We start from the raw sequence: 10605 nt of genomic DNA on the forward strand, positions 1-10605 counted from the left end.
AATGGGCTTCTCGGAAGGGACCAAGAAGAAAGAATACTCTCTCAAGAATCGAGGCCCACTTCTCTGTTGTATTGAAATTGCTAACACAATGCGCACCCATTATAGTGCAGACCTCCCTAATGGTTTCAGAGCCAGTCCAGGATACCTTGCTGAGTGGTAAACTTGGTGGTATTCCTTTGCATTTGAAAGTACATACGAAGAAGCCCTTCGATCTGTGATTGGTTGTGCAAAGCGGAGTGGTTCTAAGAAACCGATTACCCAAGGTATCGACACCACCATTCTATGTTTTTATTCAGTTTCAATCCGGTGCATCTTCTAACTTTCCATTTCTTAACTCAGAAACAGAAGAATACTCTGACGCAGAAGGTGTCGATGCTGCAGAAAATCCTACTGATGGTAAATCTTTGTCTTTCTTCCTCCGTGTCAACTCACCTTATCTTCTCCTTTATATTAGTTTGTTACTTATGAGGTCTTTCTCCCCTCTGGATTGTCTCTGAAGAGGAAACGTTGGAGGAGATGGTATCATTGCTGAAAAGGAAAAGGAAAAGATCTTCTCCTTTTTCTCCAAGAAAGAAGTCCAGCACTTTATCTGTCGAACCATCTGCTGAGCCGGTTGCACGTGATGTGGTTTTTTTAGAACCTATTGCTTCTTTGGATAAAGGTCCGAGAGATAGCATCTCTGTTCCCACAATTCATAACCCTATTACTGCCTTAGCATCTACTGGTCTTCCTTCTTTCGAGCGAGTTAGCAACATCTCAATTCCATCGACTGGTATTTTTAGCACCATACTGGCCGCAACTACCTTGATATCTTCTAGCGCCTCTGTTATCAATTCGATGATTTCCCGAGTACAGCTCTTCACTCAGCCTGGTTCATCTACTATTGTGACCCCTGGTAAACTTTTGTTGTTGTCTGGTGTATTCTGCTCGTCTTGTTTACTGGGTTTATTTATTCTTCTTTTCTTTCCAGTCTTACCAGCAATTGTTCTTACTTCTCCACTTGTCCGAACTGCTCCAATTCTTGATTCCACCGTCGTAACCACTATCGCTCTTAATATGGTTGGACGTGAGACAACTATATCTGAGACAGGTACGTGTCTTTTAAATATTGCGTTGTCTTCAATTCTAATTCTGATTCTGAGATATCATTCCGGTTTTGCAGTATGTGGTCCGTCGATAAGTCCGTCGACAGCTTCTGCGGATTGTTCTGCAAGTTCGGCCCGATAGGCCGAGTACCTTTCAGTGAGGTCTTTTGACAATATAAGGTTCTCCATGGACAACCTCATTTAATTGTGCTGCCAGTTGACTCTTTGGGACCCACTCAACGATCCCTTTGTCGAAACGGCAGAATGCAATACTATTGGGATCAACGAGAGGTGGCTTACTGATTGATATACTGTCTTCCAGTGCCAATTGACAAGTCGGAGATGCGTGTGCATATGTTACCTGTGATTTGGTGTTTGCTTTGACGTATTCTACCTTGTCTCCATTCCAAAATGCTAGCATCTGATGGAGAGTTGATGGTACGCATTGATTACCATGAATCCAATCTCGGCCCAATAGTAAATTGTAAGACCCATCTGCATCAACCACACAAAAGGACGTTCTGGAAGTTTTGGTACCCACGGTTAAGTCAGAAATGAAAATTCCTTTAACTTTAGAAATTTCTCCAGTAAAGTCGGACAATTGAATGTTTGATGGAATAATCTCCTCATCACGCCTTCCCAGTTTCTTGTAGAAACGATATGGGATGAGGTTCAATGTAGATCCTCCGTCCACCAATACTCGAGACGCCGGTCGGCCATTAACTTTTGCGTTAATATTCAGAGCCCTTAAATGATTTGAACCCTTGGGTGGAGGTTTTTCAAATTCAACTACCTCTTCTATGTCAAAGTGAAATTCTGCTTTTTCTTTCTCTTCTATTGTAACCTCTACCGGATGATCTGGCTCTATCATCATTACCCGAAGGTTTGATGGAAGGCATACTCGAACCATGTAAGAGCTTAACGATGAAATTGATCTTGACAATTGTTGTGGTTCGTACCGCGCAGATTTAATGTCTTGCTTTGGTGAAGATTGCTTAGGTCGACCAGATGTCGACGCTTGCATTTCTGGTTTCCATTTCCAGACTAAATTTCCATGCTTAGGATTTTTCGGCTTGACCTTTTGCTCTGCAATCAAGACTGGTTTAATCTGCTTGATGCGAACTTGACTTACCTGTTGTTGGAGCTGATACTCCTTTCTTTTCCTTAGCATTCTCCTTTTTTGAGTTCGCGTCAAATTTGAACTACGATTTTGAGTTCGGCGGGCCTCATACCACTGACCTACAAGTGGGTCTCTTGGCACTTTCAGAGTTTATCAACCTGGTGGGTGAGGGCCTTTGCAAAGATCCTCTTGATCAGGGAAGTTAGAACCCCATCCACTTGGCTCAATCTTCTCATTGTACGAAGGTGGTGGAACATAACTAACGTAATAATCATATTTACCACTAGGCTCTCCCAAAGTACCGATAGTCGAATCACCTTCTTCGTACCTTTACTTGAATGACTTAATAGTCTTATTACGGCTTCGACGGCCTCTATGATGATTAACACCCCTAGAAGGAGTTTGTTCATCATATGAATCAGTGAGGACCAAATCACGAAATTCGTCGACAACCTCACTAGGCAAACGTCTTCGACTTTTGGAGTAATGTTTCTCGTGTTCTAACAGTCATTTACACTTTTCGCAAAAACGACGTGGCTGATGCCCCCTGGTCTTTGTCCTTAATGACACCATTCCTGCCATTACACGAAAAGGATCGACATCGACTTCCATCGGGGACTTACCTTTGTCTTCAGAGAATTTTATCTTCCCTTGTTTAATAGCTTCCCGAACGTTTCTTTTAAATACAAGGCAGTCATTGGTGGCATGGCTCCATGAATAATGCCATTTGCAATACTTCTTTCCCGCTAATTCTTCTTTAGTGGGTAAAACCTGACCCTCCGTCAATCTGATCTGTCCGTTAGCTAATAATAAGTCAAATATTTCCTCTGTCTTGTTGATATCGAAAGAATAAAAAATGGGTTTCTTAGCCTTGGACATGAGGTTAGATTTCTCTTTAACTCTTGCTGGCTTTAGAGCTTTGCAGATGTACGGCTTATCGATCACCATTTTCGCGAGAGCCACACATGCTATATCTATTGATTCAGTTTCATCCTCACTCTCGTCAACATCAGCCCAACGAACTTCACCCCGTCGACCATACCTTTTGTCTTTTTCCTGGAGGAGACTTTCATGCTTAGTAGCTATGGTTGATAACTGGAACAGATCCGAATATGGTTGTCCGACCATTCTCTCTTGGATCTCAAACTTTAATCCATTAAAAGCGAGGTCCGCAAAAGTCTTTTCAGGTAAAGGGATTAAACATTTATTCCTTGCCCTCTTAAACTTAGAAACAAACTGATCGACAGACTCATTAGCTAACTGTTTCATGGTCGAGAGATCAGCTACTGACAAATCCGGCACAGCCCTTTGAAATTGGCAATGAAATAGCCTTTCCATTTGTTTCCATGACGTAACCGAATTCGCAGGTAAAGCTGTATACCATGTAAAAGTGGTTTTTGACAAGGACAAAGGAAATAACCTCAATTTCCAATAATCCGCATGAGCCGCATCACCACATTGAGCCAGAAAACGATTAACATGTTCAAAAGTGGACTGATCTTCCTCTCCAGTGAACAATATAAATTCTGGCATTTTAAAACCTCTTGGATACGGTATAGTATCCATCCGATCAGGATATGGTTTCCTATAAATATTTGGGAGGTATGCCATATCATGGCCAAATCCTCTCATCACAGGGTCCACTACTAATTGATTTCGCACTGGACCCACGACGGGTGCTGGAGCTATCACATAATTAGGTGGCAATGGTTGGTTCAGATTTTGATGAGGCAATTGGTAGAACGGCTGCTGTGGCTGCTGTTGAGGTGGTGGCTGCATTAACTATGGTACGTTGTGAGCAACCAGAGGTGGGTTAACTGGTGGGTTTAACTGTGCTGGCAATGGTTGCGGGACTTGAACATTTGGATCCATAGGGGGTGGAAACTGCTGATTCACGTTAGGTACCACAGGCTGGAGTGTCTGACGTTGTGATTGGATGTTTATCTGTTGGATTTATTCTTGCCCCCTAGGGAAGGGTGGAAACTGCTGATTCACGTTAGGTACCACAGGCTGGGGTGTCTGACGTTGTGGTTGGATGTTTATCTGTTGGATTTATTCTTGCCTCCTAGGGAAGGGTGTTACAAGATTCTGAGCATCTAGGACTACAGGTGGAGGACTTACCTGGATGATAGGGGGGCCTTGTATCTGAGCAACCTGATGTCCTCTTTGGAGGTTTTCGTCAATCACCGACTGTCGAGCAATTCCTCCATTTGGGTCCGCGCTAGCGTGCAGTAATCCTTCGCTGGGTGCTATTGGCAAAGTTTCTCCCCTTGGTAATATTCAAATGGGTGGGATCGGAGATGTACTTTGCATCATTGTTCCAAACTGTATTGCAGGACCCCTCAATACTGACGGAAGTCCTGTTCTCAGTTGGGTCGGTGTGATCGACCCTCCGTGTTGACCTTGCGTGCATTCATGATAAGTGTTAATAATCAAAACCCTAACCACTTCAGTCATACGCCTTACCACATAATCAGCGAACTCGTTCTGAGTTTCTTCGATAGTCCGCCTCATGGTAGAAAATGCAACTGGTGTGAGCTCAATTTGCCTTCTATCTTCAACACGCTGCCTCGACATATCTATGACCTCCTCTCGAGATTGGTTAGCAACCTCGGTATGAAGAAGTTGAGCGGATGATGTCTCAGCACAGGCATTATCTTCCGCCATCGATGCAGCTTGCTCGTCAGTAGTATTATCCGAGTTGGTTCTACTCCGGGTGCGTGGCATAGCACTCTCTCTATTTAACTCAATAGGGGTCCCACCGGGCGTGCCAAAAAGATGTTTCGCCGGTTTTTACTTCGTCGAAAATCTTTCACCGAACGCTGCGTTTCGGATTTTATTAAGGGAGACCAGGGTCCTGAATCAAGCTTGGACAGAGAATGTCAAATGTGTTTATTAATCCCAATTTAGATCTTACACCCTGACTTGATACGATGCTAGACTCGACAATACTAACAATGAAACGACAACCTGCAAATGTTGAAGTTAAGCTATGTCGGAATCTAATCAACGACACAACTTCAAAGTACGCCAGAATTTAATCAATGACGTAACTTAAGAGAATATGGCTGGAATCTAATCAACAGCTATACTCTAAGCACAACGCCGGAATTTAATCAACGATGCTGAACTGGTGGCACAACATTGGAATTTAATCAACAATGCTGAACCTGATAAAGACCCTCGTCGGAATTGAATCTACGACAAAGAATCTGAAAGCTATGATTAAACTACTCCTAATGCGTTAAGGATAAAGACTAGATAAAAGATGTGTTGTGTTTGTCAAAGAAGGTCTTCTCTTCGTTGGAAATCCTTGAGTATTTATAGAGCAGCTCGATAACTGTTGACCGCACTTCTCCTTGAAAGTCGTTTGCCACTTCCTTACGTTTCGCGTTTTAACCGCTTCCTGACTTATTGATGTGGCTTACGCTCCTTGGGCATCACGTACTAGCTAACGTGTCTCTTTATTTCTTCCTTGATCTTCACGCCCACGGTCATATTTTTACCTTTTGACACGTATAAATGAATTTTCCACCACGTATTACCATGATTCCGTGCAAAGCTCGTGATTTTGGATTCGTTGACGTCACGTGCAAAGCTCGTGATCTTGGACTCGTCGACATCACGTGCAAAGCTTGTGGTCTTTGGATTCGTCGACGTCACGTGCAAGGCTCGTGATCTTGAACTTGTCGATGTCACATGCAAGGCTCGTGATTTTGAATTTGTCGACACCTCTATGACGTGTCTTGTCGACAATTGCCTTAGGTCTTCTTAATGCCTCTGGGCCTGACTTGCGGCCTTTTGGATTTTCGCTATGTGGCCGCACTTTATATCTTTTGTAACTTGTAAACGGCCCACTCCCATCAGGGATAATTTTGGGTGTCAACACCAGGCTATATCCCTCTTATATCCGATTTTATCCAATCTTGGATAGGAACCAAACACGGGATATAATAAATATTATCCTCTTCTGAATTTTATTCTAGCTACGAAACGTAGCCCAAGGGTAGAGAAGTGCGGATATGCACTTGAGTAGGTGAAAGTTACCATCCTAATTTAATTCTCACTTTTGACTTCATTCCAACAATCCAAATGGGAATCGAGAAAGGCAATAAGGCCTCAATTCTCATTCCATATTAATTTTTTCAAATTAATGTTATGTTAATCACATAAAATTTTTCAAGCTCCGTATATAATAATTTAACCATAAATTATAAACTAAAAATGAATTGGCAAGAATACCCCCCACTTTAGACTTCAATATGTTTCGTTAGTTGTCTTTGTAATTGGATCACGTGGCCAGGCAAATCAAAATGAAGATGGGCATCCTGTTGCTCTCCCTGCCCCACTAAAATGAAAGAACCGATGATTTATGTTCATAGTGGAAACCACCTTTTATCTTGTCCAAAGGAGCGAATCAGATGTGCTTGATCGATGACTTTAATAAGTGATGTAAATTTTTTTGGATGTATTAGTAAATATTTTTTTTATTGTGTGATATATGATTTTTAAGTTGTGATTGATCATTTTCTTTTTATAATCTATGAGAAACTAATGTAATAATTCACTTGGAGGCTCATGAAACAACCTGCTAGTGCTATGAATCGTTTAAGTCTAGGCATTTTGCTTATGCATGTAGCCCTACCCCAGGGCAGTACACACTTAATGGAATTCAAACCAGTGACTTCCGATTCTTGGGTTGGAAAGCCTATGATCATTCACTATGGTGGGGGAAGAACAGAAAGCAATACACCCCTCAGTATATAATAAAGCCTCCAAGAAACTCTCCTGATAAAACTTGTGTGAAAAGCTTACAGCTAATGGACAATGCTTTTATTCTTCAAGTTTGTTCAATGTCGTCCATATACTCTCTTTTTGTATCCAATGCGCGATATATAATGCTCAAGTTAGTCCTTCCGTGAAAATTGCAAACGGCAATGCTGATGTGGCGGCCATCAGCGCCACGTTTGGCTGATCACATAAACTAAAGATGAAATTGAATTTTTTTATGATCACCGAATGTAGCCAGGAGCTAATCTCTTATTTATGAGAAGAAAACGAAAAAGCCAAGAAAGTGGAAACAACAAATAAGCACATGTGCAAAAAAGTTGAGTGACGTTAGAAGGAAGGGCTTATGATGAGTTGCCCCTGCTAGCATTCGTCTTTGAAGTTGGAAGTTGCAAAATAGGTGCAATGAAGAATGGAGCTGTGTGGGTGCTTCTTGTACAACCTTCTATTTTTTCTCCAAACTTCGCTTCACATAAATTTGCACTATGTTGAATCTCCACTTCATGCACTTTGTGAGCGAGGTAAGGAACCTTGGAGCGATCGGTTTCTCTTCGCGCGATTTGTTTTTTTCTTTGGCACATGTAATTATCTCTGTTATCAATATTGAGAGATAACTTTACAAATCCTACTTGGATAATTATCATTAATTTTGTCCCTGATTTTGTACATGTTATAAGAAAATTGATTTCTCTCTAAAAAATTAGGAGATACATCTGCGATCATCCGCATCCCTTATTTCGTGATGGACACCAAAGGTGTAGCGGAAGTGCTACTTATGGACATAACTTGAGGTTGTCGACTGTCTGCTATGATCCGGATGAGACTCCCAAGAGCTCAACGATGGTTATTATAATCTCGTGCTCATGGAGAAGATATGCTTTTTCTTCTTCTTTTTTATTTTTATTTTTAGTTAAACAAGTTTGTAACTGTAACCAGGTATGTATTGATCTATATTTAGAATATAGAGAATGATGTCTTGATCTAGAAAACGATGACAAGTTGTTTTAAACAGAATAATCAAGCGAAAGTTGGACTATACTTTCGAACACTTGTTTTATCCTCGATTATCACGTGAGGTTGAGAGGTATATGGAGTCTCAACAAGTTGGGCCCTTTTTTTAGATAATATAGTAACCAGTACGAGCATTAAGGTAGGATAACATGGACATCATCCACATTTATTTTTGCATGTTGGTTATGTCCATAATTTGTAATCTACCGATCAAAGGCATGGTCCAAGAAAGTTTCCTTCAATTAGGGATGGAGGAAAATATAATCCTCTACATAAATTATAGTGAATTTTCAAAATCGAGGAAGTTTTGTTAGGAGCGGGTTTAAAGCAAAGATATCCAATTTCACATTGGTATAATCTATTGATACACTCGCACTTTACTTCGTATAAAGCGGATGGAATTTAATAAAGTAAGAGTGAGGTTGTCCATTAAAGAAATTCTATGGATAGATATAAACCAAAGGTGAGGGCCCTTAATTAAAGATTTCCACATACCCATCTTTCAAGAAAAACAGATAATTTTTAGTCCACTAATATGGTCTCTGATTATAGGCAATGTTTTGAAAATGGTACCGGAGGTTGAACCAAAGTGTGGGCTAGGATGCGATTCCACTAGTTCAACCAGTCCAACCATTTATAATGACCGTTTGAATACAAAGAATGAAGTAAGAAATATAAGCATTATATGTAACGATAATTTTGAAAATGTTACGCGTGAAATTCATATGTAGGTGTTCTACAATGAGCAGAAATCATTTTTTTTTCCTATCAATTGTCATAGGCTGAATTGTCTAAATAAAAGTGGGCAGAGACTTGCTAATTTTCCAAGTTTACCAAATATTTTTAAGTAACAAATTACGCAGCCAACAAGAAGATGGTTAAACATGGTGTCGTTCAATTACCATTTTTAGAGACATATAAAAGCTTAGGGAGACAAATATTGGCGCCTGTGAAATGAGTTTATGTTGCAGTTATTTCACCCATTTTTTGGTTTCTTCTTCCCATTTTTCTTTTTCGCTTTTATGTTTTTTGGGGTTGAATCAATAGTACCGGATTACCAAACAAAGAGGGTGAGCGTGAAACAAGCGCTGATAACAGAAGGTAAATTTGTCACAAGCGTACCGGTTTTAAGTTTTTTGTGGTCAAAAAATTAGTTTGGGGTAAATTTATCACATATGTACTAGTTCGGGATTTTTGGTGGTCAATAAATTAGTTTTGGGTAAAATTGTCACAAATGTACTAGTTTGGAGTTTTTCGTGATATTAACCCTAATTTATATGAAAGGAACAACAAGGATCCCGCTTTTTAAATATCCCAAGAAAGGCACGTACTCTTCCACGATTAATAAAAATGACTTGCTATTATCTTTTTCCAAAGGAGCTTACGCGGCAAACAGCGCTTATACGATAAGCTGACGTGGCATTGCTTTTTTTTTTTTTTATCATTGAAAAAGTAAAACAGAAATAACTTAATGGCTCCAAATGCAAAAGAAATTGATTTTTATCAAAGAGAAAAGAGAAAAAAGAAAAAAAACAAAGTAACAGAATCTTGGAGCTAAAGCAAATGTCACATGTTCCTTCCTCCCTTTATTCCTTTCAATTTACAGAGAGAAAGCATCGTGCGGATGCCAATGTGGTCGCATCATCAAGCATGTGCGAGTCTGTAAAGCCCTCAACCCTTGTCTACGTAAGGCTAATTCTGTGAGAAGATGAATAAGATGGAAACCTTTCGGTTCCAATGAAATTCTCTTAAGACCCTTGGGATTTGGCAATATTGTACGTAGTGTGCTCTTACTTTTGTCGGCCATTACTTTTTGGCTACAGTGATTTGCATTATCGTCCTTTCCTTGTGGATCAGACACAAACTCGCACTCGTATGCACGATAGAATTAATTAATTAATTACTCTATGTTTCAGAATATTCAGCTAATGGACAGCTCTTTTGCCGTGGTCGTAATTGATAACAAGCCTATCTTATTTGACCGTGTGGACTCATGTGAAAGCTCCCGTTAGTTAATTCGACCATTTTCACGATAAATGAATTTCAACTTAAATCTTTTAAGTGCTTGATGTGATCACTTCCCTTAAATCCAAAAACAAAAAACAAGTGCTCAGAAGTCGTCAATACGAACCAATTGGGAGAATCACCAAAAAAGTCCTTAACTCATTGTACTTATGCCGATTGAGTCTTAAACTTTTTAATTGTGTTAATCGAGTCCTAAACATTTTCGCATTTTGCTAATTGAGTCCATCCGGCCAATTTTGATGTATCCAGGTGAATTATCATTCCATGACGAGAATAAACATGATCATACTGAGATCAAGTCTATATTGTCTATATAGGATCTCAAAGTGCTGATATGATGCAAACTGAAATGAGCAATTCATTGTGAAGTCTCAGTCATATGGCATCAAACTAATGTTGCCCGAAACCACTTGGTGATACATTTAATCGCATGTCCAGATGAACAAACCGGACACAATATCTTCATTCTATAATTGAGATCAATCCTCAGAAAACCAATCCAGTTCAAACAAAATCAATCCACAAGCAGTTTAAGGCATGAGATCAAGCATTGAAGTAGAAATCAAAACATTTTTT

The sequence above is a fragment of the Syzygium oleosum genome, unplaced genomic scaffold, assembly GCF_021117445.2.
Source record: "Syzygium oleosum isolate NSW1041296 unplaced genomic scaffold, Sole_v2.1 Sole_v2.16, whole genome shotgun sequence".
NCBI lineage: Eukaryota > Viridiplantae > Streptophyta > Magnoliopsida > Myrtales > Myrtaceae > Syzygium > Syzygium oleosum.